At 30.1% G+C, this 25,241-nt stretch overlaps 29 non-coding genes across 29 annotated transcripts; all 29 read left to right on the top strand.

Moving 5' to 3' along the window:
- The first annotated feature begins 564 nt into the window (after positions 1–564).
- Positions 565–777, top strand: LOC135053061 (small nucleolar RNA U3). The gene has a single exon (XR_010242461.1). It is a non-coding gene; the product is annotated as a small nucleolar RNA U3 (small nucleolar RNA).
- Positions 778–1,430: 653 nt separating this feature from the next.
- LOC135054017 (small nucleolar RNA U3) lies at positions 1,431–1,643 on the top strand. Its single transcript, XR_010243296.1, has one exon. It is a non-coding gene; the product is annotated as a small nucleolar RNA U3 (small nucleolar RNA).
- A 651-nt stretch (positions 1,644–2,294) lies between these two features.
- On the top strand, positions 2,295–2,507 carry LOC135053307 (small nucleolar RNA U3). Its single transcript, XR_010242675.1, has one exon. It is a non-coding gene; the product is annotated as a small nucleolar RNA U3 (small nucleolar RNA).
- A 653-nt stretch (positions 2,508–3,160) lies between these two features.
- Positions 3,161–3,373, top strand: LOC135053415 (small nucleolar RNA U3). Its single transcript, XR_010242769.1, has one exon. It is a non-coding gene; the product is annotated as a small nucleolar RNA U3 (small nucleolar RNA).
- Positions 3,374–4,026: 653 nt separating this feature from the next.
- On the top strand, positions 4,027–4,239 carry LOC135054029 (small nucleolar RNA U3). The gene has a single exon (XR_010243307.1). It is a non-coding gene; the product is annotated as a small nucleolar RNA U3 (small nucleolar RNA).
- A 653-nt stretch (positions 4,240–4,892) lies between these two features.
- Positions 4,893–5,105, top strand: LOC135053055 (small nucleolar RNA U3). The gene has a single exon (XR_010242456.1). It is a non-coding gene; the product is annotated as a small nucleolar RNA U3 (small nucleolar RNA).
- Positions 5,106–5,759: 654 nt separating this feature from the next.
- Positions 5,760–5,972, top strand: LOC135053853 (small nucleolar RNA U3). The gene has a single exon (XR_010243151.1). It is a non-coding gene; the product is annotated as a small nucleolar RNA U3 (small nucleolar RNA).
- A 651-nt stretch (positions 5,973–6,623) lies between these two features.
- On the top strand, positions 6,624–6,838 carry LOC135053663 (small nucleolar RNA U3). Its single transcript, XR_010242986.1, has one exon. It is a non-coding gene; the product is annotated as a small nucleolar RNA U3 (small nucleolar RNA).
- A 653-nt stretch (positions 6,839–7,491) lies between these two features.
- LOC135053296 (small nucleolar RNA U3) lies at positions 7,492–7,704 on the top strand. The gene has a single exon (XR_010242666.1). It is a non-coding gene; the product is annotated as a small nucleolar RNA U3 (small nucleolar RNA).
- Positions 7,705–8,357: 653 nt separating this feature from the next.
- Positions 8,358–8,570, top strand: LOC135053582 (small nucleolar RNA U3). The gene has a single exon (XR_010242915.1). It is a non-coding gene; the product is annotated as a small nucleolar RNA U3 (small nucleolar RNA).
- A 653-nt stretch (positions 8,571–9,223) lies between these two features.
- On the top strand, positions 9,224–9,436 carry LOC135053638 (small nucleolar RNA U3). The gene has a single exon (XR_010242963.1). It is a non-coding gene; the product is annotated as a small nucleolar RNA U3 (small nucleolar RNA).
- A 653-nt stretch (positions 9,437–10,089) lies between these two features.
- LOC135053875 (small nucleolar RNA U3) lies at positions 10,090–10,304 on the top strand. The gene has a single exon (XR_010243171.1). It is a non-coding gene; the product is annotated as a small nucleolar RNA U3 (small nucleolar RNA).
- A 653-nt stretch (positions 10,305–10,957) lies between these two features.
- LOC135053423 (small nucleolar RNA U3) lies at positions 10,958–11,170 on the top strand. The gene has a single exon (XR_010242776.1). It is a non-coding gene; the product is annotated as a small nucleolar RNA U3 (small nucleolar RNA).
- A 653-nt stretch (positions 11,171–11,823) lies between these two features.
- On the top strand, positions 11,824–12,036 carry LOC135053673 (small nucleolar RNA U3). The gene has a single exon (XR_010242995.1). It is a non-coding gene; the product is annotated as a small nucleolar RNA U3 (small nucleolar RNA).
- Positions 12,037–12,689: 653 nt separating this feature from the next.
- On the top strand, positions 12,690–12,904 carry LOC135053662 (small nucleolar RNA U3). Its single transcript, XR_010242985.1, has one exon. It is a non-coding gene; the product is annotated as a small nucleolar RNA U3 (small nucleolar RNA).
- Positions 12,905–13,557: 653 nt separating this feature from the next.
- LOC135053637 (small nucleolar RNA U3) lies at positions 13,558–13,770 on the top strand. The gene has a single exon (XR_010242962.1). It is a non-coding gene; the product is annotated as a small nucleolar RNA U3 (small nucleolar RNA).
- Positions 13,771–14,423: 653 nt separating this feature from the next.
- On the top strand, positions 14,424–14,638 carry LOC135053874 (small nucleolar RNA U3). Its single transcript, XR_010243170.1, has one exon. It is a non-coding gene; the product is annotated as a small nucleolar RNA U3 (small nucleolar RNA).
- A 653-nt stretch (positions 14,639–15,291) lies between these two features.
- Positions 15,292–15,504, top strand: LOC135053422 (small nucleolar RNA U3). The gene has a single exon (XR_010242775.1). It is a non-coding gene; the product is annotated as a small nucleolar RNA U3 (small nucleolar RNA).
- A 653-nt stretch (positions 15,505–16,157) lies between these two features.
- On the top strand, positions 16,158–16,370 carry LOC135053672 (small nucleolar RNA U3). Its single transcript, XR_010242994.1, has one exon. It is a non-coding gene; the product is annotated as a small nucleolar RNA U3 (small nucleolar RNA).
- A 653-nt stretch (positions 16,371–17,023) lies between these two features.
- LOC135053661 (small nucleolar RNA U3) lies at positions 17,024–17,238 on the top strand. The gene has a single exon (XR_010242984.1). It is a non-coding gene; the product is annotated as a small nucleolar RNA U3 (small nucleolar RNA).
- Positions 17,239–17,891: 653 nt separating this feature from the next.
- On the top strand, positions 17,892–18,106 carry LOC135053873 (small nucleolar RNA U3). The gene has a single exon (XR_010243169.1). It is a non-coding gene; the product is annotated as a small nucleolar RNA U3 (small nucleolar RNA).
- A 653-nt stretch (positions 18,107–18,759) lies between these two features.
- Positions 18,760–18,972, top strand: LOC135053421 (small nucleolar RNA U3). The gene has a single exon (XR_010242774.1). It is a non-coding gene; the product is annotated as a small nucleolar RNA U3 (small nucleolar RNA).
- Positions 18,973–19,625: 653 nt separating this feature from the next.
- LOC135053419 (small nucleolar RNA U3) lies at positions 19,626–19,838 on the top strand. Its single transcript, XR_010242773.1, has one exon. It is a non-coding gene; the product is annotated as a small nucleolar RNA U3 (small nucleolar RNA).
- A 653-nt stretch (positions 19,839–20,491) lies between these two features.
- Positions 20,492–20,704, top strand: LOC135053060 (small nucleolar RNA U3). The gene has a single exon (XR_010242460.1). It is a non-coding gene; the product is annotated as a small nucleolar RNA U3 (small nucleolar RNA).
- Positions 20,705–21,357: 653 nt separating this feature from the next.
- Positions 21,358–21,570, top strand: LOC135053852 (small nucleolar RNA U3). The gene has a single exon (XR_010243150.1). It is a non-coding gene; the product is annotated as a small nucleolar RNA U3 (small nucleolar RNA).
- A 653-nt stretch (positions 21,571–22,223) lies between these two features.
- Positions 22,224–22,438, top strand: LOC135053659 (small nucleolar RNA U3). Its single transcript, XR_010242982.1, has one exon. It is a non-coding gene; the product is annotated as a small nucleolar RNA U3 (small nucleolar RNA).
- A 653-nt stretch (positions 22,439–23,091) lies between these two features.
- LOC135053295 (small nucleolar RNA U3) lies at positions 23,092–23,304 on the top strand. The gene has a single exon (XR_010242665.1). It is a non-coding gene; the product is annotated as a small nucleolar RNA U3 (small nucleolar RNA).
- Positions 23,305–23,957: 653 nt separating this feature from the next.
- LOC135053581 (small nucleolar RNA U3) lies at positions 23,958–24,170 on the top strand. Its single transcript, XR_010242914.1, has one exon. It is a non-coding gene; the product is annotated as a small nucleolar RNA U3 (small nucleolar RNA).
- Positions 24,171–24,823: 653 nt separating this feature from the next.
- LOC135053085 (small nucleolar RNA U3) lies at positions 24,824–25,036 on the top strand. Its single transcript, XR_010242481.1, has one exon. It is a non-coding gene; the product is annotated as a small nucleolar RNA U3 (small nucleolar RNA).
- The last annotated feature ends 205 nt before the right edge of the window (positions 25,037–25,241 follow it).

The raw sequence follows: 25,241 nt of genomic DNA, 5'->3' as shown, positions 1-25,241 counted from the left end.
AACATTCCTAAATCAGAATGTTTTTTATGATATAGGAATAAAAACAATGTCTAAGAGTATTATTTTACATTTTAATTTTAACCTTCTTTAAGTGGTTCATGTCAATGAGGACTTGAAAAATGTAAAGTGTGCTTTCCTTAAAAGAACCTTTTGTTTGCAGTGTATTTGTTTAATAATTGTTTAATTATTTTGCAAATCAGCAACTAATGCAAGCCACTAGTTTATTTCCTATATGCAATATATGAAATTTTGAAGTACCAATGCTATTAGTGCATTGGTTTCATTGTTAAGTGTTCTGTTTAATATTTTGGCTTAAACAATTTTATATATGCAAAAATTATAATATGTTACCTAATAAAATCTTAAAATGTGTCTACTCTCACAGAAAATCATTCAGTATATGATAGTGAATGTATTGTAGTCTGAAAATTTGTGGATAATGTTATGCAACTGAAAATTGGTTGACAATTTCTATATAAAGTTTTATGAATGGGTCCAAAAATGTCACCATGAGTTAAAAGAGGAATTCATATGGCCTATCTAAACCATCAACAAAATGTAGCTAAGATTATACTTTCAGGGATCATTTCTATAGGCAATGATGGGAGAAATGTGCTTGAAAGTGTCAAAACTCGCCAACCACCATGATGAGATTAAGAGCTCTCTTCTCAGCATGAAGGCAGTTATCAACTCTGTTTCATGCAGATGTTGTTAGCTTTTGATGACTGTCCTACTTCTTAATAAAGAAGTGGTAGAAGAGGGCTCATTCAGAGTGGCTGATTACACACTTTAAAATCAACTATGGTTATTTAAAGCTAAGTTTGTATAATGTTTAATATCCTTGAAAGAATACACATTGATGTTTCAACATTCCTAAACCAGAATGTTTTTTATGATATAGGAATAAAAGCAATGTCTAAGAGTATTATTTTACATTTTAATTGTAACCTTCTTTAAGTGGTTCATGTCAATGAGGACTTGAAAAATGTAAAGTGTGCTTTCCTTAAAAGAACCTTTTGTTTGCAGTGTATTTGTTTAATAATTGTTTAATTCTTTAGCAAATCAGCAATTAATGCAAGCCACTAGTTTATTTCCTATATGCAATATAAGAAATTTTGAAGTACCAATGCTATTAGTGCATTGGTTATATTGTTAAGTGTTCTGTTTAATATTTTGGCTTAAACAAGTTTATATATGCAAAAATGATAACATGTTACCTAATACAATCTTAAAATGTGTCTACTCTCACAGAAAATCATTCAGTATATGATAGTGAATGTATTGTAGTCTGAAAATTTGTGGATAATGTTATGCAACTGAAAATTGGTTGACAATTTCTATATCAAGTTTTATGAATGGGTCCAAAAATGTCACCATGAGTTAAAAGAGGAATTCATATGGCCTATCTAAACCATCAACAAAATTTAATTAAGGCTATACTTTCAGGGATCGTTTCTATATGCAATGATGGGAGAAATGTGCTTGAAAGTGTCCAAACTCGCCAACCACCATGATGAGTTTAAGAGCTATCTTCTCAGCATGAAGGCAGTTAGCAACTCTGTTTCATGCAGATGTTGTTATTTTTTGATGACTGTCCTACTTCTTAATAAAGAAGTGGTAGAAGAGGGCTCATTCAGAGTGGCTGATTACACACTTTAAAATCAACTATGGTTATTTAAAACTAAGTTTGTATAATGTTTAATATGCTGGAAAGAATACGCATTGATGTTTCAACATTCCTGAATCAGAATGTTTTTTATTATATAGCAATAAAAGCAATGTCTAAGAGTATTATTTTACATTTTAATTTTAACCTTCTTTAAGTTGTACATATCAATGAGGACTTGAAAAATTTAAACTGCTTTCCTTAAAAGAACCTTTTGTTTGCAGTGTATTTATTTAATAATTGTTTAATTATTTTGCAAATCAGCAACTAATGCAAGCCACTAGTTTATTTCCTATATGCAATATAAGAAATTTTGAAGTACCAATGCTATTAGTGCATTGGTTTCATTGTTATGTGTTCTGTTTAATATTTTGGCTTAAACAATTTTATATATGCAAAAATTATAATATGTTACCTAATACAATCTTAAAATGTGTCTACTCTCACAGAAAATCATTCAGTATATGATAGTGAATGAATTGTAGTCTGAAAATGTGTGGAGAATGTTATGCAACTGAAAATTGGTTGACAATTTCTATATCAAGTTTTATGAATGGGTCCAAAAATGTCACCATGAGTTAAAATAGGAATTCATATGGCCTATCTAAACCATCAACAAAATGTAATTAAGATTATACTTCCAGGGATCATTTCTATAGGCAATGATTGGAGAAATGTGCATGAAAGTGTCCAAACTTGCCAACCACCATGATGAGTTTAAGAGCTATCTTCTCAGCATGAAGGCAGTTAGCAACTCTGTTTCATGCAGATGTTGTTAGCTTTTGATGACTGTCATACTTTTTAATAAAGAAGTGGTAGAAGAGGGCTCATTCAGAGTGGCTGATTACACACTTTAAAATCAACTATGGTTATTTAAAACTAAGTTTGTGTAATGTTTAATATCCTTGAAAGAATACGCATTGATGTTTCAACATTCCTGAATCAGAATGTTTTTTATGATATAGGAATATAAGCAATGTCTAAGAGTATTATTTTACATTTTAATTGTAACCTTCTTTAAGTGGTTCATGTCAATGAGGACTTGAAAAATGTAAAGTGTGCTTTCCTTAAAAGAACCTTTTGTTTGCAGTGTATTTGTTTAATAATTGTTTAATTCTTTAGCAAATCAGCAATTAATGCAAGCCACTAGTTTATTTCCTATATGCAATATAAGAAATTTTGAAGTACCAATGCTATTAGTGCATTGGTTTTATTGTTAAGTGTTCTGTTTAATATTTTGGTTTAAACAAATTTATATATGCAAAAATTATAATATGTTACCTAATACAATCTTAAAATGTGTCTACTCTCACAGAAAATCATTCAGTATATGATAGTGAATGAATTGTAGTCTGAAAATTTGTTGAGAATGTTATGCAACTGAAAATTGGTTGACAATTTCTATATCAAGTTTTATGAATGGGTCCTAAAATGTCACCATGAGTTAAAAGAGCAATTCATATGGCCTATCTAAACCATCAACAAAATGTAGCTAAGATTATACTTCCAGGGATCATTTCTATAGGTAATGATGGGAGAAAAGTGCTTGAAAGTGTCCAAACTCGCCAACCACCATGATGAGATAAAGAGCTCTCTTCTCAGCATGAAGGCAGTTAGCAACTCTGTTTCATGCAGATGTTGTTAGCTTTTGATGACTGTCATACTTTTTAATAAAGAAGTGATAGAAGAGGGCTCATTCAGAGTGGCTGATTACACTCTTTAAAATCAACTATGGTTATTTAAAACTAAGTTTGTATAATGTTTAATATCCTTGAAAGAATACGCATTGATGTTTCAACATTCCTGAATCAGAATGTTTTTTATGATATAGGAATAAAAGCAATGTCTAAGAGTATTATTTTACATTTTAATTGTAACCTTCTTTAAGTGGTTCATGTAAATGAGGACTTGAAAAATGTAAAGTATGCTTTACTTAAAAGAACCTTTTGTTTGCAGTGTATTTGTTTAATAATTGTTTAATTCTTTAGCAAATCAGCAATTAATGCAAGCCACTAGTTTATTTCCTATATGCAATATAATAAATTTTGAAGTACCAATGCTATTAGTGCATTGGTTTCATTGTTAAGTGTTCTGTTTAATATTTTGGCTTAAACAAGTTTATATATGCAAAAATGATAACATGTTACCTAATACAATCTTAAAATGTGACTACTCTCACAGAAAATCATTCAGTATATGATAGTGAATGAATTGTAGTCTGAAAATGTGTGGAGAATGTTATGCAACTGAAAATTGGTTGACAATTTCTATATCAAGTTTTATGAATGGGTCCAAAAATGTCACCATGAGTTAAAAGAGGAATTCATATGGCCTATCTAAACCATCAACAAAATTTAATTAAGACTATACTTTCAGGGATCGTTTCTATATGCAATGATGGGAGAAATGTGCTTGAAAGTGTCCAAACTAGCCAACCACCATGATGAGTTTAAGAGCTATCTTCTCAGCATGAAGGCAGTTAGCAACTCTGTTTCATGCAGATGTTGTTATTTTTTGATGACTGTCCTACTTCTTAATAAAGAAGTGGTAGAAAAGGGCTCATTCAGAGTGGCTGATTACACACTTTAAAATCAACTATGGTTATTTAAAACTAAGTTTGTATAATGTTTAATATGCTGGAAAGAATACGCATTGATGTTTCAACATTCCTGAATCAGAATGTTTTTTATTATATAGCAATAAAAGCAATGTCTAAGAGTATTATTTTACATTTTAATTTTAACCTTCTTTAAGTTGTACATATCAATGAGGACTTGAAAAATTTAAACTGTGCTTTCCTTAAAAGAACCTTTTGTTTGCAGTGTATTTATTTAATAATTGTTTAATTATTTTGCAAATCAGCAACTAATGCAAAACACTAGTTTATTTCCTATATGCAATATAAGAAATTTTGAAGTACCAATGCTATTAGTGCATTGGTTTCATTGTTAAGTGTTCTGTTTAATATTTTGGCTTAAACAAGTTTATATATGCAAAAATGATAACATGTTACCTAATACAATCTTAAAATGTGTCTACTCTCACAGAAAATCATTCAGTATATGATAGTGAATGAATTGTAGTCTGAAAATTTGTGGAGAATGTTATGCAACTGAAAATTGGTTGACAATTTCTATATCAAGTTTTATGAATGGGTCCAAAAATGTCACCATGAGTTAAAAGAGGAATTCATATGGCTAATCTAAACCATCTACAAAATGTAATTAAGACTATACTTCCAGGGATCATTTCTATAGGCAATGATGGGAGAAATTTGCTTGAAAGTGTCCAAACTCGCCAACCACCATGATGAGATAAAGAGCTCTCTTCTCAGCATGAAGGCAGTTAGCAACTCTGTTTCATGCAGATGTTGTTAGCTTTTGATGACTGTCCTACTTTTTAATAAAGAAGTGATAGAAGAGGGCTCATTCAGAGTGGCTGATTACACACTTTAAAATCAACTATGGTTATTTAAAACTAAGTTTGTATAATGTTTAATATCCTTGAAAGAATACGCATTGATGTTTCAACATTCCTGAATCAGATTGTTTTTTATGATATAGGAATAAAAGCAATGTCTAAGAGTATTATTTTACATTTTAATTGTAACCTTCTTTAAGTGGTTCATGTCAATGAGGACTTGAAAAATGTAAAGTGTGCTTTCCTTAAAAGAACCTTTTGTTTGCAGTGGTTTTTGTTTAATAATTGTTTAATTATTTAGCAAATCAGCAATTAATGCAAGCCACTAGTTTATTTCCTATATGCAATATAAGAAATTTTGAAGTACCAATGCTATTAGTGCATTGGTTTCATTGTTAAGTGTTCTGTTTAATATTTTGGCTTAAACAAGTTTATATATGCAAAAATGATAACATGTTACCTAATACAATCTTAAAATGTGTCTACTCTCACAGAAAATCATTCAGTATATGATAGTGAATGAATTGTAGTCTGAAAATTTGTGGAGAATGTTATGCAACTGAAAATTGGTTGACAATTTCTATATCAAGTTTTATGAATGGGTCCAAAAATGTCACCATGAGTTAAAAGAGGAATTCATATGGCCTATCTAAACCATCAACAAAATGTAATTAAGATTATACTTTCAGGGATCATTTCTATAGGCAATGATGGGAGAAATGTGCTTGAAAATGTCCAAACTCGCCAACCACCATGATGAGTTTAAGAGCTATCTTCTCAGCATGAAGGCAGTTAGGAACTCTGTTTCATGCAGATGTTGTTAGCTTTTGATGACTGTCCTACTTCTTAATAAAGAAGTGGTAGAAGAGGGCTCATTAAGAGTGGCTGATTACACACTTTAAAATCAACTATGATTATTTAAAACTAAGTTTGTATAATGTTTAATATGCTGAAAAGAACAAGCATTGATGTTTTAACATTCCTGAATCAGAATGTTTTTTATTATATAGCAATAAAAGCAGTCTAAAAGTATTATTTTACATTTTAATTTTAACCTTCTTTAAGTTGTACATATCAATGAGGACTTGAAAAATTTAAACTGTGCTTTCCTTAAAAGAACCTTTTGTTTGCAGTGTATTTATTTAATAATTGTTTAATTATTTTGCAAATCAGCAACTAATGCAAAACACTAGTTTATTTCCTATATGCAATATAAGAAATTTTGAAGTACCAATGCTATTAGTGCATTGGTTTCATTGTTAAGTGTTCTGTTTAATATTTTGGCTTAAACAATTTTATATATGCAAAAATTATAATATGTTACCTAATACAATCTTAAAATGTGTCTACTCTCACAGAAAATCATTCAGTATATGATAGTGAATGAATTGTATTCTAAAAATTTGTGGATAATGTTATGCAACTGAAAATTGGTTGACAATTTCTATATCAAGTTTTATGAACGGGTCCAAAAATGTCACCATGAGTTAAAAGAGGAATTCATATGGCTAATCTAAACCATCAACTAAATGTAATTAAGATTATACTTCCAGGGATCATTTCTATAGGCAATGATGGGAGAAATGTGCTTGAAAGTGTCCAAACTCGCCAACCACCATGATGAGTTTAAGAGCTCTCTTCTCAGCATGAAGGCAATTAGCAACTCTGTTTTTCCTGCAGATGTTGCTAGCTTTTGATGACTGTCCTACTTCTTAATAAAGAAGTGGTAGAAGAGGGCTCATTCAGAGTGGCTGATTACACACTTTAAAATCAACTATGGTTATTTAAAACTAAGTTTGTATAATGTTTAATATCCTTGAAAGAATACGCATTGATGTTTCAACATTCCTGAATCAGAATGTTTTTTATGATATAGGAATAAAAGCAATGTCTAAGAGTATTATTTTACATTTTAATTTTAACCTTCTTTAAGTGGTTCATGTCAATGAGGACTTGAAAAATGTAAAGTGTGCTTTCCTTAAAAGAACCTTTTGTTTGCAGTGTATTTGTTTAATAATTGTTTAATTCTTTAGCAAATCAGCAATTAATGCAAGCCACTAGTTTATTTCTTATATGCAATATAAGAAATTTTGAAGTACCAATGCTATTAGTGCATTGGTTTCATTGTTAAGTGTTCTGTTTAATATTTTGGTTTAAACAAGTTTATATATGCAAAAAGTATAACATGTTACCTAATACAATCTTAAAATGTGTCTACTCTCACAGAAAATCATTCAGTATATGATAGTAATTGAATTGTAGTCTGAAAATTTGTGGATAATGTTATGCAACTGAAAATTGGTTGACAATTTCTATATCAAGTTTTATGAATGGGTCCAAAAATGTCACCATGAGTTAAAAGAGGAATTCATATGGCTAATCTAAACCATCTACAAAATGTAATTAAGACTATACTTCCAGGGATCATTTCTATAGGCAATGATGGGAGAAATTTGCTTGAAAGTGTCCAAACTCGCCAACCACCATGATGAGATAAAGAGCTATCTTCTCAGCATGAAGGCAGTTAGCAACTCTGTTTCATGCAGATGTTGTTAGCTTTTGATGACTGTCCTACTTTTTAATAAAGAAGTGATAGAAGAGGGCTCATTCAGAGTGGCTGATTACACACTTTAAAATCAACTATGGTTATTTAAAACTAAGTTTGTATAATGTTTAATATCCTTGAAAGAATACGCATTGATGTTTCAACATTCCTGAATCAGATTGTTTTTTATGATATAGGAATAAAAGCAATGTCTAAGAGTATTATTTTACATTTTAATTGTAACCTTCTTTAAGTGGTTCATGTCAATGAGGATTTGAAAAATGTAAAGTGTGCTTTCCTTAAAAGAACCTTTTGTTTGCAGTGTTTTTGTTTAATAATTGTTTAATTATTTAGCAAATCAGCAATTAATGCAAGCCACTAGTTTATTTCCTATATGCAATATAAGAAATTTTGAAGTACCAATGCTATTAGTGCATTGGTTTCATTGTTAAGTGTTCTGTTTAATATTTTGGCTAAAACAAGTTTATATATGCAAAAATGATAACATGTTACCTAATACAATCTTAAAATGTGTCTACTCTCACAGAAAATCATTCAGTATATGATAGTGAATGAATTGTAGTCTGAAAATTTGTGGAGAATGTTATGCAACTGAAAATTGGTTGACAATTTCTATATCAAGTTTTATGAATGGGTCCAAACATGTCACCATGAGTTAAAAGAGGAATTCATATGGCCTATCTAAACCATCAACAAAATGTAATTAAGATTATACTTTCAGGGATCATTTCTATAGGCAATGATGGGAGAAATGTGCTTGAAAGTGTCCAAACTCGCCAACCACCATGATGAGTTTAAGAGCTCTCTTCTCAGCATGAAGGCAATTAGCAACTCTGTTTCATGCAGATGTTGTTAGCTTTTGATGACTGTCCTACTTCTTAATAAAGAAGTGGTAGAAGAGGGCTCATTCAGAGTGGCTGATTACACACTTTAAAATCAACTATGGTTATTTAAAACTAAGTTTGTATAATGTTTAATATCCTTGAAAGAATACGCATTGATGTTTCAACATTCCTGAATCAGAATGTTTTTTATGATATAGGAATAAAAGCAATGTCTAAGAGTATTATTTTACATTTTAATTTTAACCTTCTTTAAGTGGTTCATGTCAATGAGGACTTGAAAAATGTAAAGTGTGCTTTCCTTAAAAGAACCTTTTGTTTGCAGTGTATTTGTTTAATAATTGTTTAATTCTTTAGCAAATCAGCAATTAATGCAAGCCACTAGTTTATTTCCTATATGCAATATAAGAAATTTTGAAGTACCAATGCTATTAGTGCATTGGTTTCATTGTTAAGTGTTCTGTTTAATATTTTGGTTTAAACAAGTTTATATATGCAAAAAGTATAACATGTTACCTAATACAATCTTAAAATGTGTCTACTCTCACAGAAAATCATTCAGTATATGATAGTAATTGAATTGTAGTCTGAAAATTTGTGGATAATGTTATGCAACTGAAAATTGGTTGACAATTTCTATATCAAGTTTTATGAATGGGTCCAAAAATGTCACCATGAGTTAAAAGAGGAATTCATATGGCTAATCTAAACCATCTACAAAATGTAATTAAGATTATACTTCCAGGGATCATTTCTATAGGCAATGATGGGAGAAATTTGCTTGAAAGTGTCCAAACTCGCCAACCACCATGATGAGATAAAGAGCTCTCTTCTTAGCATGAAGGCAGTTAGCAACTCTGTTTCATGCAGATGTTGTTAGCTTTTGATGACTGTCCTACTTCTTAATAAAGAAGTGGTACAAGAGGGCTCATTCAGAGTGGCTGATTACACACTTTAAAATCAACTATGATTATTTAAAACTAAGTTTGTATAATGTTTAATATGCTGGAAAGAACAAGCATTGATGTTTTAACATTCCTGAATCAGAATGTTTTTTATTATATAGCAATAAAAGCAATGTCTAAGAGTATTATTTTACATTTTAATTTTAACCTTCTTTAAGTTGTACATATCAATGAGGACTTGAAAAATTTAAACTGTGCTTTCCTTAAAAGAACCTTTTGTTTGCAGTGTATTTATTTAATAATTGTTTAATTATTTTGCAAATCAGCAACTAATGCAAGCCACTAGTTTATTTCCTATATGAAATATAAGAAATTTTGAAGTACCAATGCTATTAGTGCATTGGTTTCATTGTTAAGTGTTCTGTTTAATATTTTGGCTTAAACAAGTTTATATATGCAAAAAGTATAACATGTTACCTAATACAATCTTAAAATGTGTCTACTCTCACAGAAAATCATTCAGTATATGATAGTGAATGAATTGTAGTCTGAAAATTTGTGGAGAATGTTATGCAACTGAAAATTGGTTGACAATTTCTATATCAAGTTTTATGAATGGGTCCAAAAATGTCACCATGAGTTAAAAGAGGAATTCATATGGCCTATCTAAACCATCAACAAAATGTAATTAAGACTATACCTTCAGGGATCATTTCTATAGGCAATGATGGGAGAAATGTGCTTAAAAGTGTCCAAACTCGCCAACCACCATGATGAGTTTAAGAGCTCTCTTCTCAGCATGAAGGCAATTAGCAACTCTGTTTTTCCTGCAGATGTTGCTAGCTTTTGATGACTGTCCTACTTCTTAATAAAGAAGTGGTAGAAGAGGGCTCATTCAGAGTGGCTGATTACACACTTTAAAATCAACTATGGTTATTTAAAACTAAGTTTGTATAATGTTTAATATCCTTGAAAGAATACGCATTGATGTTTCAACATTCCTGAATCAGAATGTTTTTTATGATATAGGAATAAAAGCAATGTCTAAGAGTATTATTTTACATTTTAATTTTAACCTTCTTTAAGTGGTTCATGTCAATGAGGACTTGAAAAATGTAAAGTGTGCTTTCCTTAAAAGAACCTTTTGTTTGCAGTGTATTTGTTTAATAATTGTTTAATTCTTTAGCAAATCAGCAATTAATGCAAGCCACTAGTTTATTTCCTATATGCAATATAAGAAATTTTGAAGTACCAATGCTATTAGTGCATTGGTTTCATTGTTAAGTGTTCTGTTTAATATTTTGGTTTAAACAAGTTTATATATGCAAAAAGTATAACATGTTACCTAATACAATCTTAAAATGTGTCTACTCTCACAGAAAATCATTCAGTATATGATAGTAATTGAATTGTAGTCTGAAAATTTGTGGATAATGTTATGCAACTGAAAATTGGTTGACAATTTCTATATCAAGTTTTATGAATGGGTCCAAAAATGTCACCATGAGTTAAAAGAGGAATTCATATGGCTAATCTAAACCATCTACAAAATGTAATTAAGACTATACTTCCAGGGATCATTTTTATAGGCAATGATGGGAGAAATTTGCTTGAAAGTGTCCAAACTCGCCAACCACCATGATGAGATAAAGAGCTCTCTTCTTAGCATGAAGGCAGTTAGCAACTCTGTTTCATGCAGATGTTGTTAGCTTTTGATGACTGTCCTACTTTTTAATAAAGAAGTGATAGAAGAGGGCTCATTCAGAGTGGCTGATTACACACTTTAAAATCAACTATGGTTATTTAAAACTAAGTTTGTATAATGTTTAATATCCTTGAAAGAATACGCATTGATGTTTCAACATTCCTGAATCAGATTGTTTTTTATGATATAGGAATAAAAGCAATGTCTAAGAGTATTATTTTACATTTTAATTGTAACCTTCTTTAAGTGGTTCATGTCAATGAGGACTTGAAAAATGTAAAGTGTGCTTTCCTTAAAAGAACCTTTTGTTTGCAGTGTTTTTGTTTAATAATTGTTTAATTATTTAGCAAATCAGCAATTAATGCAAGCCACTAGTTTATTTCCTATATGCAATATAAGAAATTTTGAAGTACCAATGCTATTAGTGCATTGGTTTCATTGTTAAGTGTTCTGTTTAATATTTTGGTTTAAACAAGTTTATATATGCAAAAAGTATAACATGTTACCTAATACAATCTTAAAATGTGTCTACTCTCACAGAAAATCATTCAGTATATGATAGTAATTGAATTGTAGTCTGAAAATTTGTGGATAATGTTATGCAACTGAAAATTGGTTGACAATTTCTATATCAAGTTTTATGAATGGGTCCAAAAATGTCACCATGAGTTAAAAGAGGAATTCATATGGCTAATCTAAACCATCTACAAAATGTAATTAAGACTATACTTCCAGGGATCATTTCTATAGGCAATGATGGGAGAAATTTGCTTGAAAGTGTCCAAACTCGCCAACCACCATGATGAGATAAAGAGCTATCTTCTCAGCATGAAGGCAGTTAGGAACTCTGTTTCATGCAGATGTTGTTAGCTTTTGATGACTGTCCTACTTCTTAATAAAGAAGTGGTAGAAGAGGGCTCATTAAGAGTGGCTGATTACACACTTTAAAATCAACTATGATTATTTAAAACTAAGTTTGTATAATGTTTAATATGCTGAAAAGAACAAGCATTGATGTTTTAACATTCCTGAATCAGAATGTTTTTTATTATATAGCAATAAAAGCAATGTCTAAAAGTATTATTTTACATTTTAATTTTAACCTTCTTTAAGTTGTACATATCAATGAGGACTTGAAAAATTTAAACTGTGCTTTCCTTAAAAGAACCTTTTGTTTGCAGTGTATTTATTTAATAATTGTTTAATTATTTTGCAAATCAGCAACTAATGCAAAACACTAGTTTATTTCCTATATGCAATATAAGAAATTTTGAAGTACCAATGCTATTAGTGCATTGGTTTCATTGTTAAGTGTTCTGTTTAATATTTTGGCTTAAACAATTTTATATATGCAAAAATTATAATATGTTACCTAATACAATCTTAAAATGTGTCTACTCTCACAGAAAATCATTCAGTATATGATAGTGAATGAATTGTATTCTAAAAATTTGTGGATAATGTTATGCAACTGAAAATTGGTTGACAATTTCTATATCAAGTTTTATGAACGGGTCCAAAAATGTCACCATGAGTTAAAAGAGGAATTCATATGGCTAATCTAAACCATCAACTAAATGTAATTAAGATTATACTTCCAGGGATCATTTCTATAGGCAATGATGGGAGAAATGTGCTTGAAAGTGTCCAAACTCGCCAACCACCATGATGAGTTTAAGAGCTCTCTTCTCAGCATGAAGGCAATTAGCAACTCTGTTTTTCCTGCAGATGTTGCTAGCTTTTGATGACTGTCCTACTTCTTAATAAAGAAGTGGTAGAAGAGGGCTCATTCAGAGTGGCTGATTACACACTTTAAAATCAACTATGGTTATTTAAAACTAAGTTTGTATAATGTTTAATATCCTTGAAAGAATACGCATTGATGTTTCAACATTCCTGAATCAGAATGTTTTTTATGATATAGGAATAAAAGCAATGTCTAAGAGTATTATTTTACATTTTAATTTTAACCTTCTTTAAGTGGTTCATGTCAATGAGGACTTGAAAAATGTAAAGTGTGCTTTCCTTAAAAGAACCTTTTGTTTGCAGTGTATTTGTTTAATAATTGTTTAATTCTTTAGCAAATCAGCAATTAATGCAAGCCACTAGTTTATTTCCTATATGCAATATAAGAAATTTTGAAGTACCAATGCTATTAGTGCATTGGTTTCATTGTTAAGTGTTCTGTTTAATATTTTGGTTTAAACAAGTTTATATATGCAAAAAGTATAACATGTTACCTAATACAATCTTAAAATGTGTCTACTCTCACAGAAAATCATTCAGTATATGATAGTAATTGAATTGTAGTCTGAAAATTTGTGGATAATGTTATGCAACTGAAAATTGGTTGACAATTTCTATATCAAGTTTTATGAATGGGTCCAAAAATGTCACCATGAGTTAAAAGAGGAATTCATATGGCTAATCTAAACCATCTACAAAATGTAATTAAGATTATACTTCCAGGGATCATTTCTATAGGCAATGATGGGAGAAATTTGCTTGAAAGTGTCCAAACTCGCCAACCACCATGATGAGATAAAGAGCTCTCTTCTTAGCATGAAGGCAGTTAGCAACTCTGTTTCATGCAGATGTTGTTAGCTTTTGATGACTGTCCTACTTCTTAATAAAGAAGTGGTACAAGAGGGCTCATTCAGAGTGGCTGATTACACACTTTAAAATCAACTATGATTATTTAAAACTAAGTTTGTATAATGTTTAATATGCTGGAAAGAACAAGCATTGATGTTTTAACATTCCTGAATCAGAATGTTTTTTATTATATAGCAATAAAAGCAATGTCTAAGAGTATTATTTTACATTTTAATTTTAACCTTCTTTAAGTTGTACATATCAATGAGGACTTGAAAAATTTAAACTGTGCTTTCCTTAAAAGAACCTTTTGTTTGCAGTGTATTTATTTAATAATTGTTTAATTATTTTGCAAATCAGCAACTAATGCAAGCCACTAGTTTATTTCCTATATGAAATATAAGAAATTTTGAAGTACCAATGCTATTAGTGCATTGGTTTCATTGTTAAGTGTTCTGTTTAATATTTTGGCTTAAACAAGTTTATATATGCAAAAAGTATAACATGTTACCTAATACAATCTTAAAATGTGTCTACTCTCACAGAAAATCATTCAGTATATGATAGTGAATGAATTGTAGTCTGAAAATTTGTGGAGAATGTTATGCAACTGAAAATTGGTTGACAATTTCTATATCAAGTTTTATGAATGGGTCCAAAAATGTCACCATGAGTTAAAAGAGGAATTCATATGGCCTATCTAAACCATCAACAAAATGTAATTAAGACTATACCTTCAGGGATCATTTCTATAGGCAATGATGGGAGAAATGTGCTTAAAAGTGTCCAAACTCGCCAACCACCATGATGAGTTTAAGAGCTCTCTTCTCAGCATGAAGGCAATTAGCAACTCTGTTTTTCCTGCAGATGTTGCTAGCTTTTGATGACTGTCCTACTTCTTAATAAAGAAGTGGTAGAAGAGGGCTCATTCAGAGTGGCTGATTACACACTTTAAAATCAACTATGGTTATTTAAAACTAAGTTTGTATAATGTTTAATATCCTTGAAAGAATACGCATTGATGTTTCAACATTCCTGAATCAGAATGTTTTTTATGATATAGGAATAAAAGCAATGTCTAAGAGTATTATTTTACATTTTAATTTTAACCTTCTTTAAGTGGTTCATGTCAATGAGGACTTGAAAAATGTAAAGTGTGCTTTCCTTAAAAGAACCTTTTGTTTGCAGTGTATTTGTTTAATAATTGTTTAATTCTTTAGCAAATCAGCAATTAATGCAAGCCACTAGTTTATTTCCTATATGCAATATAAGAAATTTTGAAGTACCAATGCTATTAGTGCATTGGTTTCATTGTTAAGTGTTCTGTTTAATATTTTGGTTTAAACAAGTTTATATATGCAAAAAGTATAACATGTTACCTAATACAATCTTAAAATGTGTCTACTCTCACAGAAAATCATTCAGTATATGATAGTAATTGAATTGTAGTCTGAAAATTTGTGGATAATGTTATGCAACTGAAAATTGGTTGACAATTTCTATATCAAGTTTTATGAATGGGTCCAAAAATGTCACCATGAGTTAAAAGAGGAATTCATATGGCTAATCTAAACCATCTACAAAATGTAATTAAGACTATACTTCCAGGGATCATTTTTATAGGCAATGATGGGAGAAATTTGCTTGAAAGTGTCCAAACTCGCCAACCACCATGATGAGATAAAGAGCTCTCTTCTTAGCATGAAGGCAGTTAGCAACTCTGTTTCATGCAGATGTTGTTAGCTTTTGATGACTGTCCTACTTTTTAATAAAGAAGTGATAGAAGAGGGCTCATTCAGAGTGGCTGATTACACACTTTAAAATCAACTATGGTTATTTAAAACTAAGTTTGTATAATGTTTAATATCCTTGAAAGAATACGCATTGATGTTTCAACATTCCTGAATCAGATTGTTTTTTATGATATAGGAATAAAAGCAATGTCTAAGAGTATTATTTTACATTTTAATTGTAACCTTCTTTAAGTGGTTCATGTCAATGAGGACTTGAAAAATGTAAAGTGTGCTTTCCTTAAAAGAACCTTTTGTTTGCAGTGTTTTTGTTTAATAATTGTTTAATTATTTAGCAAATCAGCAATTAATGCAAGCCACTAGTTTATTTCCTATATGCAATATAAGAAATTTTGAAGTACCAATGCTATTAGTGCATTGGTTTCATTGTTAAGTGTTCTGTTTAATATTTTGGTTTAAACAAGTTTATATATGCAAAAAGTATAACATGTTACCTAATACAATCTTAAAATGTGTCTACTCTCACAGAAAATCATTCAGTATATGATAGTAATTGAATTGTAGTCTGAAAATTTGTGGATAATGTTATGCAACTGAAAATTGGTTGACAATTTCTATATCAAGTTTTATGAATGGGTCCAAAAATGTCACCATGAGTTAAAAGAGGAATTCATATGGCTAATCTAAACCATCTACAAAATGTAATTAAGACTATACTTCCAGGGATCATTTCTATAGGCAATGATGGGAGAAATTTGCTTGAAAGTGTCCAAACTCGCCAACCACCATGATGAGATAAAGAGCTATCTTCTCAGCATGAAGGCAGTTAGGAACTCTGTTTCATGCAGATGTTGTTAGCTTTTGATGACTGTCCTACTTCTTAATAAAGAAGTGGTAGAAGAGGGCTCATTAAGAGTGGCTGATTACACACTTTAAAATCAACTATGATTATTTAAAACTAAGTTTGTATAATGTTTAATATGCTGAAAAGAACAAGCATTGATGTTTTAACATTCCTGAATCAGAATGTTTTTTATTATATAGCAATAAAAGCAATGTCTAAAAGTATTATTTTACATTTTAATTTTAACCTTCTTTAAGTTGTACATATCAATGAGGACTTGAAAAATTTAAACTGTGCTTTCCTTAAAAGAACCTTTTGTTTGCAGTGTATTTATTTAATAATTGTTTAATTATTTTGCAAATCAGCAACTAATGCAAAACACTAGTTTATTTCCTATATGCAATATAAGAAATTTTGAAGTACCAATGCTATTAGTGCATTGGTTTCATTGTTAAGTGTTCTGTTTAATATTTTGGCTTAAACAATTTTATATATGCAAAAATTATAATATGTTACCTAATACAATCTTAAAATGTGTCTACTCTCACAGAAAATCATTCAGTATATGATAGTGAATGAATTGTATTCTAAAAATTTGTGGATAATGTTATGCAACTGAAAATTGGTTGACAATTTCTATATCAAGTTTTATGAACGGGTCCAAAAATGTCACCATGAGTTAAAAGAGGAATTCATATGGCTAATCTAAACCATCAACTAAATGTAATTAAGATTATACTTCCAGGGATCATTTCTATAGGCAATGATGGGAGAAATGTGCTTGAAAGTGTCCAAACTCGCCAACCACCATGATGAGTTTAAGAGCTCTCTTCTCAGCATGAAGGCAATTAGCAACTCTGTTTTTCCTGCAGATGTTGCTAGCTTTTGATGACTGTCCTACTTCTTAATAAAGAAGTGGTAGAAGAGGGCTCATTCAGAGTGGCTGATTACACACTTTAAAATCAACTATGATTATTTAAAACTAAGTTTGTATAATGTTTAATATGCTGGAAAGAACAAGCATTGATGTTTTAACATTCCTGAATCAGAATGTTTTTTATTATATAGCAATAAAAGCAATGTCTAAGAGTATTATTTTACATTTTAATTTTAACCTTCTTTAAGTTGTACATATCAATGAGGACTTGAAAAATTTAAACTGTGCTTTCCTTAAAAGAACCTTTTGTTTGCAGTGTATTTATTTAATAATTGTTTAATTATTTTGCAAATCAGCAACTAATGCAAGCCACTAGTTTATTTCCTATATGAAATATAAGAAATTTTGAAGTACCAATGCTATTAGTGCATTGGTTTCATTGTTAAGTGTTCTGTTTAATATTTTGGCTTAAACAAGTTTATATATGCAAAAAGTATAACATGTTACCTAATACAATCTTAAAATGTGTCTACTCTCACAGAAAATCATTCAGTATATGATAGTGAATGAATTGTAGTCTGAAAATTTGTGGAGAATGTTATGCAACTGAAAATTGGTTGACAATTTCTATATCAAGTTTTATGAATGGGTCCAAAAATGTCACCATGAGTTAAAAGAGGAATTCATATGGCCTATCTAAACCATCAACAAAATGTAATTAAGACTATACCTTCAGGGATCATTTCTATAGGCAATGATGGGAGAAATGTGCTTAAAAGTGTCCAAACTCGCCAACCACCATGATGAGTTTAAGAGCTCTCTTCTCAGCATGAAGGCAATTAGCAACTCTGTTTTTCCTGCAGATGTTGCTAGCTTTTGATGACTGTCCTACTTCTTAATAAAGAAGTGGTAGAAGAGGGCTCATTCAGAGTGGCTGATTACACACTTTAAAATCAACTATGGTTATTTAAAACTAAGTTTGTATAATGTTTAATATCCTTGAAAGAATACGCATTGATGTTTCAACATTCCTGAATCAGAATGTTTTTTATGATATAGGAATAAAAGCAATGTCTAAGAGTATTATTTTACATTTTAATTTTAACCTTCTTTAAGTGGTTCATGTCAATGAGGACTTGAAAAATGTAAAGTGTGCTTTCCTTAAAAGAACCTTTTGTTTGCAGTGTATTTGTTTAATAATTGTTTAATTCTTTAGCAAATCAGCAATTAATGCAAGCCACTAGTTTATTTCCTATATGCAATATAAGAAATTTTGAAGTACCAATGCTATTAGTGCATTGGTTTCATTGTTAAGTGTTCTGTTTAATATTTTGGTTTAAACAAGTTTATATATGCAAAAAGTATAACATGTTACCTAATACAATCTTAAAATGTGTCTACTCTCACAGAAAATCATTCAGTATATGATAGTAATTGAATTGTAGTCTGAAAATTTGTGGATAATGTTATGCAACTGAAAATTGGTTGACAATTTCTATATCAAGTTTTATGAATGGGTCCAAAAATGTCACCATGAGTTAAAAGAGGAATTCATATGGCTAATCTAAACCATCTACAAAATGTAATTAAGACTATACTTCCAGGGATCATTTTTATAGGCAATGATGGGAGAAATTTGCTTGAAAGTGTCCAAACTCGCCAACCACCATGATGAGATAAAGAGCTCTCTTCTTAGCATGAAGGCAGTTAGCAACTCTGTTTCATGCAGATGTTGTTAGCTTTTGATGACTGTCCTACTTTTTAATAAAGAAGTGATAGAAGAGGGCTCATTCAGAGTGGCTGATTACACACTTTAAAATCAACTATGGTTATTTAAAACTAAGTTTGTATAATGTTTAATATCCTTGAAAGAATACGCATTGATGTTTCAACATTCCTGAATCAGATTGTTTTTTATGATATAGGAATAAAAGCAATGTCTAAGAGTATTATTTTACATTTTAATTGTAACCTTCTTTAAGTGGTTCATGTCAATGAGGACTTGAAAAATGTAAAGTGTGCTTTCCTTAAAAGAACCTTTTGTTTGCAGTGTTTTTGTTTAATAATTGTTTAATTATTTAGCAAATCAGCAATTAATGCAAGCCACTAGTTTATTTCCTATATGCAATATAAGAAATTTTGAAGTACCAATGCTATTAGTGCATTGGTTTCATTGTTAAGTGTTCTGTTTAATATTTTGGTTTAAACAAGTTTATATATGCAAAAAGTATAACATGTTACCTAATACAATCTTAAAATGTGTCTACTCTCACAGAAAATCATTCAGTATATGATAGTAATTGAATTGTAGTCTGAAAATTTGTGGATAATGTTATGCAACTGAAAATTGGTTGACAATTTCTATATCAAGTTTTATGAATGGGTCCAAAAATGTCACCATGAGTTAAAAGAGGAATTCATATGGCTAATCTAAACCATCTACAAAATGTAATTAAGACTATACTTCCAGGGATCATTTTTATAGGCAATGATGGGAGAAATTTGCTTGAAAGTGTCCAAACTCGCCAACCACCATGATGAGATAAAGAGCTCTCTTCTTAGCATGAAGGCAGTTAGCAACTCTGTTTCATGCAGATGTTGTTAGCTTTTGATGACTGTCCTACTTTTTAATAAAGAAGTGATAGAAGAGGGCTCATTCAGAGTGGCTGATTACACACTTTAAAATCAACTATGGTTATTTAAAACTAAGTTTGTATAATGTTTAATATCCTTGAAAGAATACGCATTGATGTTTCAACATTCCTGAATCAGATTGTTTTTTATGATATAGGAATAAAAGCAATGTCTAAGAGTATTATTTTACATTTTAATTGTAACCTTCTTTAAGTGGTTCATGTCAATGAGGACTTGAAAAATGTAAAGTGTGCTTTCCTTAAAAGAACCTTTTGTTTGCAGTGTTTTTGTTTAATAATTGTTTAATTATTTAGCAAATCAGCAATTAATGCAAGCCACTAGTTTATTTCCTATATGCAATATAAGAAATTTTGAAGTACCAATGCTATTAGTGCATTGGTTTCATTGTTAAGTGTTCTGTTTAATATTTTGGTTTAAACAAGTTTATATATGCAAAAAGTATAACATGTTACCTAATACAATCTTAAAATGTGTCTACTCTCACAGAAAATCATTCAGTATATGATAGTAATTGAATTGTAGTCTGAAAATTTGTGGATAATGTTATGCAACTGAAAATTGGTTGACAATTTCTATATCAAGTTTTATGAATGGGTCCAAAAATGTCACCATGAGTTAAAAGAGGAATTCATATGGCTAATCTAAACCATCTACAAAATGTAATTAAGACTATACTTCCAGGGATCATTTCTATAGGCAATGATGGGAGAAATTTGCTTGAAAGTGTCCAAACTCGCCAACCACCATGATGAGATAAAGAGCTCTCTTCTTAGCATGAAGGCAGTTAGCAACTCTGTTTCATGCAGATGTTGTTAGCTTTTGATGACTGTCCTACTTTTTAATAAAGAAGTGATAGAAGAGGGCTCATTCAGAGTGGCTGATTACACACTTTAAAATCAACTATGGTTATTTAAAACTAAGTTTGTATAATGTTTAATATCCTTGAAAGAATACGCATTGATGTTTCAACATTCCTGAATCAGATTGTTTTTTATGATATAGGAATATAAGCAATGTCTAAGAGTATTATTTTACATTTTAATTGTAACCTTCTTTAAGTGGTTCGTGTCAATGAGGACTTGAAAAATGTAAAGTGTGCTTTCCTTAAAAGAACCTTTTGTTTGCAGTGTTTTTGTTTAATAATTGTTTAATTATTTAGCAAATCAGCAATTAATGCAAGCCACTAGTTTATTTCCTATATGCAATATAAGAAATTTTGAAGTACCAATGCTATTAGTGCATTGGTTTCATTGTTAAGTGTTCTGTTTAATATTTTGGCTTAAACAAGTTTATATATGCAAAAATGATAACATGTTACCTAATACAATCTTAAAATGTGTCTACTCTCACAGAAAATCATTCAGTATATGATAGTGAATGAATTGTAGTCTGAAAATTTGTGGAGAATGTTATGCAACTGAAAATTGGTTGACAATTTCTATATCAAGTTTTATGAATGGGTCCAAAAATGTCACCATGAGTTAAAAGAGGAATTCATATGGCCTATCTAAACCATCAACAAAATGTAATTAAGATTATACTTTCAGGGATCATTTCTATAGGCAATGATGGGAGAAATGTGCTTGAAAATGTCCAAACTCGCCAACCACCATGATGAGTTTAAGAGCTATCTTCTCAGCATGAAGGCAGTTAGGAACTCTGTTTCATGCAGATGTTGTTAGCTTTTGATGACTGTCCTACTTCTTAATAAAGAAGTGGTAGAAGAGGGCTCATTAAGAGTGGCTGATTACACACTTTAAAATCAACTATGATTATTTAAAACTAAGTTTGTATAATGTTTAATATGCTGAAAAGAACAAGCATTGATGTTTTAACATTCCTGAATCAGAATGTTTTTTATTATATAGCAATAAAAGCAATGTCTAAAAGTATTATTTTACATTTTAATTTTAACCTTCTTTAAGTTGTACATATCAATGAGGACTTGAAAAATTTAAACTGTGCTTTCCTTAAAAGAACCTTTTGTTTGCAGTGTATTTATTTAATAATTGTTTAATTATTTTGCAAATCAGCAACTAATGCAAAACACTAGTTTATTTCCTATATGCAATATAAGAAATTTTGAAGTACCAATGCTATTAGTGCATTGGTTTCATTGTTAAGTGTTCTGTTTAATATTTTGGCTTAAACAATTTTATATATGCAAAAATTATAATATGTTACCTAATACAATCTTAAAATGTGTCTACTCTCACAGAAAATCATTCAGTATATGATAGTGAATGAATTGTATTCTAAAAATTTGTGGATAATGTTATGCAACTGAAAATTGGTTGACAATTTCTATATCAAGTTTTATGAACGGGTCCAAAAATGTCACCATGAGTTAAAAGAGGAATTCATATGGCTAATCTAAACCATCAACTAAATGTAATTAAGATTATACTTCCAGGGATCATTTCTATAGGCAATGATGGGAGAAATGTGCTTGAAAGTGTCCAAACTCGCCAACCACCATGATGAGTTTAAGAGCTCTCTTCTCAGCATGAAGGCAATTAGCAACTCTGTTTTTCCTGCAGATGTTGCTAGCTTTTGATGACTGTCCTACTTCTTAATAAAGAAGTGGTAGAAGAGGGCTCATTCAGAGTGGCTGATTACACACTTTAAAATCAACTATGGTTATTTAAAACTAAGTTTGTATAATGTTTAATATCCTTGAAAGAATACGCATTGATGTTTCAACATTCCTGAATCAGAATGTTTTTTATGATATAGGAATAAAAGCAATGTCTAAGAGTATTATTTTACATTTTAATTTTAACCTTCTTTAAGTGGTTCATGTCAATGAGGACTTGAAAAATGTAAAGTGTGCTTTCCTTAAAAGAACCTTTTGTTTGCAGTGTATTTGTTTAATAATTGTTTAATTCTTTAGCAAATCAGAAATTAATGCAAGCCACTAGTTTATTTCTTATATGCAATATAAGAAATTTTGAAGTACCAATGCTATTAGTGCATTGGTTTCATTGTTAAGTGTTCTGTTTAATATTTTGGTTTAAACAAGTTTATATATGCAAAAAGTATAACATGTTACCTAATACAATCTTAAAATGTGTCTACTCTCACAGAAAATCATTCAGTATATGATAGTAATTGAATTGTAGTCTGAAAATTTGTGGATAATGTTATGCAACTGAAAATTGGTTGACAATTTCTATATCAAGTTTTATGAATGGGTCCAAAAATGTCACCATGAGTTAAAAGAGGAATTCATATGGCTAATCTAAACCATCTACAAAATGTAATTAAGACTATACTTCCAGGGATCATTTCTATAGGCAATGATGGGAGAAATTTGCTTGAAAGTGTCCAAACTCGCCAACCACCATGATGAGATAAAGAGCTATCTTCTCAGCATGAAGGCAGTTAGCAACTCTGTTTCATGCAGATGTTGTTAGCTTTTGATGACTGTCCTACTTTTTAATAAAGAAGTGATAGAAGAGGGCTCATTCAGAGTGGCTGATTACACACTTTAAAATCAACTATGGTTATTTAAAACTAAGTTTGTATAATGTTTAATATCCTTGAAAGAATACGCATTGATGTTTCAACATTCCTGAATCAGATTGTTTTTTATGATATAGGAATAAAAGCAATGTCTAAGAGTATTATTTTACATTTTAATTGTAACCTTCTTTAAGTGGTTCATGTCAATGAGGATTTGAAAAATGTAAAGTGTGCTTTCCTTAAAAGAACCTTTTGTTTGCAGTGTTTTTGTTTAATAATTGTTTAATTATTTAGCAAATCAGCAATTAATGCAAGCCACTAGTTTATTTCCTATATGCAATATAAGAAATTTTGAAGTACCAATGCTATTAGTGCATTGGTTTCATTGTTAAGTGTTCTGTTTAATATTTTGGCTTAAACAAGTTTATATATGCAAAAATGATAACATGTTACCTAATACAATCTTAAAATGTGTCTACTCTCACAGAAAATCATTCAGTATATGATAGTGAATGAATTGTAGTCTGAAAATTTGTGGAGAATGTTATGCAACTGAAAATTGGTTGACAATTTCTATATCAAGTTTTATGAATGGGTCCAAAAATGTCACCATGAGTTAAAAGAGGAATTCATATGGCCTATCTAAACCATCAACAAAATGTAATTAAGATTATACTTTCAGGGATCATTTCTATAGGCAATGATGGGAGAAATGTGCTTGAAAGTGTCCAAACTCGCCAACCACCATGATGAGTTTAAGAGCTCTCTTCTCAGCATGAAGGCAATTAGCAACTCTGTTTCATGCAGATGTTGTTAGCTTTTGATGACTGTCCTACTTCTTAATAAAGAAGTGGTAGAAGAGGGCTCATTCAGAGTGGCTGATTACACACTTTAAAATCAACTATGGTTATTTAAAACTAAGTTTGTATAATGTTTAATATCCTTGAAAGAATACGCATTGATGTTTCAACATTCCTGAATCAGAATGTTTTTTATGATATAGGAATAAAAGCAATGTCTAAGAGTATTATTTTACATTTTAATTTTAACCTTCTTTAAGTGGTTCATGTCAATGAGGACTTGAAAAATGTAAAGTGTGCTTTCCTTAAAAGAACCTTTTGTTTGCAGTGTATTTGTTTAATAATTGTTTAATTCTTTAGCAAATCAGCAATTAATGCAAGCCACTAGTTTATTTCCTATATGCAATATAAGAAATTTTGAAGTACCAATGCTATTAGTGCATTGGTTTCATTGTTAAGTGTTCTGTTTAATATTTTGGTTTAAACAAGTTTATATATGCAAAAAGTATAACATGTTACCTAATACAATCTTAAAATGTGTCTACTCTCACAGAAAATCATTCAGTATATGATAGTAATTGAATTGTAGTCTGAAAATTTGTGGATAATGTTATGCAACTGAAAATTGGTTGACAATTTCTATATCAAGTTTTATGAATGGGTCCAAAAATGTCACCATGAGTTAAAAGAGGAATTCATATGGCTAATCTAAACCATCTACAAAATGTAATTAAGATTATACTTCCAGGGATCATTTCTATAGGCAATGATGGGAGAAATTTGCTTGAAAGTGTCCAAACTCGCCAACCACCATGATGAGATAAAGAGCTCTCTTCTTAGCATGAAGGCAGTTAGCAACTCTGTTTCATGCAGATGTTGTTAGCTTTTGATGACTGTCCTACTTCTTAATAAAGAAGTGGTAGAAGAGGGCTCATTCAGAGTGGCTGATTACACACTTTAAAATCAACTATGATTATTTAAAACTAAGTTTGTATAATGTTTAATATGCTGGAAAGAACAAGCATTGATGTTTTAACATTCCTGAATCAGAATGTTTTTTATTATATAGCAATAAAAGCAATGTCTAAGAGTGTTATTTTACATTTTAATTTTAACCTTCTTTAAGTTGTACATATCAATGAGGACTTGA

This window comes from Pseudophryne corroboree, chromosome 2, assembly GCF_028390025.1.
Source record: "Pseudophryne corroboree isolate aPseCor3 chromosome 2, aPseCor3.hap2, whole genome shotgun sequence".
Lineage (NCBI taxonomy): Eukaryota > Metazoa > Chordata > Amphibia > Anura > Myobatrachidae > Pseudophryne > Pseudophryne corroboree.
This window is presented reverse-complemented; position numbering and strand designations above follow the sequence as displayed.